The 4,571-nt window shown below is 38.8% G+C and overlaps 1 long non-coding RNA gene across 1 annotated transcript; it reads left to right on the top strand.

The window, feature by feature from the left end:
* Positions 1-394: 394 nt before the first annotated feature.
* Positions 395-3,642, top strand: LOC142830035 (uncharacterized). The gene is made up of 3 exons (XR_012905050.1): positions 395-477; positions 2,122-2,296; positions 3,487-3,642. It is a non-coding gene; the product is annotated as an uncharacterized LOC142830035 (long non-coding RNA).
* The last annotated feature ends 929 nt before the right edge of the window (positions 3,643-4,571 follow it).

The following is a 4,571-nucleotide window of genomic DNA, read 5'->3' as shown; positions in this document are numbered from 1 at the left end:
CGAAAGTATCCAGACAGTCCAATAACTTCTTGGATAATCTGTGCCATGCTCTGATATTTTCTCTAACAGATGTCTGGGAAGTTGTAATCCCCCATCGCTACCAAGTCCTGTGCTTTGGATCATTTTATTAGACCCAGGGCAGATGCTACAATAGTATGGTGGAAGGCAGACCTATCAGAAACGGGTGAATGTTTCCTGAATAAACTGCCAGAGACTGCAGCTACATAATCAAGTCAGGTAGGCACCTGAGGCTAATTAAGTGCTTGCCTGAAGCAGCAAGCTAATCAGGCACCTGTAGCCAATTAAGGTTTGCTGGGTTACTTTAAAAGGTTCCCCCTCAGTTAAGGGAGAGGAAGGAGAGAATGAAGAACTGAGAGGAGGAAGTGTGTTGCTGCAGAGCTGAGGACTGCATAAAGGAAAGAGTGTTTGTGCTGAACAAGAAAGATTTGCTTAGGTACCTGAGAGAAGGTACTAGTGGTGAGTTTGGGGAAGTGTCCCAGGAAAAAGGCTGCTGCACTGGGGCTAAAGGAAACCCCCCATCAGTTGCCACTACCTAGGGTCGCTGGGCTGTTCCCCCCCCAAACCTCTCCACAACATTAAAAAGTCTGCTCCTGGAAAGGGAGGCCAGAATTATGGACTTTAACTTTTCTAATGATGAGAGTGGCTCAATAAATTTTGGCCCTGGCCTCTAGAAAAAGGTAAGAGGCAGTGTAGTGAGACTCTGAAGCATACAGTAACTGTCTAGAATCATAGGACTCATGGGGCATGGCTGGAGCTTTGCCACAGTTAGTTGTTTTAAAAAAAAAGCCTAACTGAACTCCTATTCCTGGTTAGGTGGTGTATAGTAGATTCCCTACCATGACATCACACATTTTTCTTTATCTGGAGAAGAAAAGAATGTATGATGTGTTGTGGTCATCACAATCTATAGTAGGGCTGAAGGATTGACCTATATAATCCAAGTGATTTAACCTTATGCCATGTTGAATCCCTAGAAATGGGAGAAATTATCCTGAGACAGTAAAATAAATAATAAAGATACAAATAGATTTTAAACTACAATGAACAAGTTGAAATTTTCCTCGGAGACTGTTTTGCAAGATTTCCATTAGTCAAAAACCCAGTTTTCCATCAAAAGACCATTTTGACAGAAGATCTTCAGATCTACACTATTAAGCTCCTCAGTAAATGGGTGATATTCATTTACCCTAACTGAACATCTGATCCCCCTTGTAAATTAGCAATAGTTCAACTAAAGTTTCAGAGAACAGACTCAGATCCCACAGGACCAAAATCTGTCTGCTCCCCTTCATTCCATTAATTCAGTTAAGTGTGTACTTATGTAAGTAAGAACAGAAATAGTTCCCAAATCTCCAAAGAAACACATGCTCACCCAGGTCTTTTGTGAAAATATGTATGATATCCCTCTGCATTACAGCCATCTTATTTTAAAAGACTAGGAATTGGGTGTGGGGGTAAATAAAAAGTTAAAAATGCTTGCAAGAACCTGGCCTTGATATGTCTTTCCAATTGATTATTTGACAAAGTAAAGAGGCAGCAGGAAAGGAGGAACATCTGAACTCAGATCTTTTTAGTCTTTTAGGTTTATTGGTCTCAGTAATGCTGTTTTTATTGAATTGCTATCAAAGATGAGTTTCCAAGAAAAGAACATAAAAATAGCTACTTTTTATGGGAAAATACATAAAGTGTTACCCAGCCTAATAAAGACAAATCCTGAAGGAGAGGGCAATGTTCACTATGCATTTCTACAAACTTTGCACTAGACAGTTTGATTCATTAACAGGGTCTTCTCTGTTAGCTCAATGATAATTTAAATATATAGGATGCTGTAATACCCATGCCAGCACCTGGATATGTCAGTCAAACCAGTTTATGCCAAAACCCTCTGATTTGCAATTAAGCTTATAGTAAGGGTTCCTGTTTGCTTTCAATATTTAGACATTCCATTTAAATGCAGCACATATTCTAAATATACTAAGAATCAGATACATTATTCCAAGAACCTCCCTTCAACCAATTAGCAAGCTGGTTTAGCTCATTTTCAGAGATGTCTCTGTATAACCCATTGGGTTAGTGTTTGGTTTTTTTTTTCACTGTTAGAGTACTATGATTGATACAACCCTACCAAGGGAGTCTTGGGTCTTTGACTCAAGCTGCATCAATTCACACTTTCGGCCCTGGAAGTCCACTGTTAGCCAAAATAGCAGCCATTGCATCTGCACTTCCTGATTCTGGTTGAGATCATCAGTGGAAATGCCATGATATCATACAACAGGTGAGTTTTGTAAGTATGTGTCTTAAAATGCAATGTGAAACAATGCAATGTGAGATAATGAATATCTTCTAGACCTTGTACGGTTAACAAAATAGAAGGGAAACATTTTTATTTTCTGGAAATAGAAAATTTCCTGCTGGAAACATTTCTGTGATGTACAGCAGAACCCCGTTTATCCATTCTAATCATGACTAGGGTCAGATTGGATAATCTGAAGGATGGACAAAGAGCTCTCCGTTATTTTAAGATATGGAGTTGCTTTTAAGGTAGCTGACCCCTCCAAGAAAAAACTTTAAAATAGTGCACAGGAAACATTATTTTTAAATACTAGTTTAAAAATAATTATTATAATTCATGACTTTACTACTTTACTACTTTTAAGTTGCTTAAGTTTATTGTAGGGAATAATTCCGAACACACTGGGTGCAGGTGAAAACAAGCAGAGGATTTATTGGTTCACACAGCTGGTGGAGTACCCACGAGGGGTTAACCTGGTGAGCACTAACTTAACCAAAAGATACATTAGATTATATAGGCAGCAGATGGGTGGAGGGGAAGTGATTTGATAGGTCTAGTGGCGGAAATGAGATGTGCACATAAGCCAATGAACTATGAAGGTTACACAGACTCCACTCCCATTAAACATATTATCACTAATAAAATAATTATTCCTAACAAGCTAAATAAGCCAACATAAACAAAGGCTTGTTGATGGTCATTTTGTCGGCTGGAAATATAATGCATCTACTGTGGGGGTGGTATTGCCTTGGCACAATCTTTGGGATTCAAGCTTATTTTCTAGGAATAAAGCAGACAGTGAAAAACAATCCCGCGTGGTTGTTTGGTTGTTTACCAGCCTTATAAAAGTGAGGCCCTTTTGGAATGTGGTTGCCAGGATGACCAGGGTCAAATTAACTGCTGTGCTGTATTCCCAGGCTTGTCTAATGATTTAGGATTTGAGTTCTCAGTTCTCAGCAAGGTACCATGGACTGCCTCAGTTTACCCCTACATTATCATTTCTGAATTTGTATAAACTAGTACTGTATTCTTTATTAGAACACACGGAGACTGTAAATAAAGAAGGGAGCTATTCCTTAATGCTTTGTAACAATCCTCTGTGTACACTCGTTTTTTGGTTAATATGGAGAGGTAGATAATCAGCATTCTAATTTTTCATTGCTATTTGCCAGTTTGTTGAGATCAAAATATCCCAGAGGCAGTTCCATTTAAAATGAAGCACCAGCAGAACCCCATGGAACTTGACATTGCTTCTGACATCTCATCTGTGCAGCTCTCCAGCCTGAGCTCTCTGATTCCTGGAAACTCAAGTACAGCCAACCTCAGAGTCAAAAATCCCATAGTTTCAAGCCTTTGTGGCTCTGGGGCAGCCTGTGTGGTGAACAGCTCCAGAGGAAGATGTCTACTTGTTTCCATGGTTTAGCTTCCCAGACAAGAAATCTGGAGGAGCAGATGCTACTGAAGCTGATGTTCAATTATACCAAGGCAGTTAGGGAAGTGCAACACTGAAGATTTCTTTCAAACATCTTGGGCCCAGAACAATTACTAACATCACAGTGTCTATCCTATAAAGGGCAAAAAAAATCTGTTTTTCTGAAAGTCATACTCTAGACAAAACACTAACACCTACTCGGTCAACAAGATAGATAAACACTGTAGATAAATATCAGTGCAAGGTGTTCACCATAAGCTGAAAATCTCTCTTCTTTCAATGTGGGTTTATATGTGGGTCTTTCAATTTGACATAAGGAAAAGTTGGCTTTTACATGGCTTCTATTCACTTTTTTCTTCTTTTTGCTTGAAAAAGTAACTAGCTTAGACATATTTCCTTCAGATATTGCCACCAAATAAAGCAGACAGAATAAATGTATGTTACCCAGCACAGGGCAGGGTAAAAGGGGGGGGAACACACCCTCATCTAATATATTAAGGCTACTTTTACAAGTAAAGCCATCCCACAGTGTCTTTATACATGTAATACTTATATTTAGTCAACTAATCATTCCCAAGCTCCACACTCAGACATAAAATTGAAGTATATTGTTAAGTTTCAGAGCATATAAAAATAGATTGTTGTGCTGTAGGTGGTGGAAGACATTTTTGGTGGCTAACTTTCATTTTTAAATCTTCTTTTATACTAAAATAATTTCTATTATTTTTCATTCTGTGAGAGCAGATACAGTGGGAATCTTTTTAATCAAGAGCTGGCCTTATATCAGAACCACAGCTCCTCTGGGTTCTGCCATCACTGACACAG

Source organism: Pelodiscus sinensis, chromosome 6 (assembly GCF_049634645.1).
Source record: "Pelodiscus sinensis isolate JC-2024 chromosome 6, ASM4963464v1, whole genome shotgun sequence".
NCBI classification, from domain to species: domain Eukaryota; kingdom Metazoa; phylum Chordata; order Testudines; family Trionychidae; genus Pelodiscus; species Pelodiscus sinensis.
The sequence above is the reverse complement of the archived record's forward strand: the minus strand, read 5'-3'. Positions and strand labels throughout refer to the sequence as shown.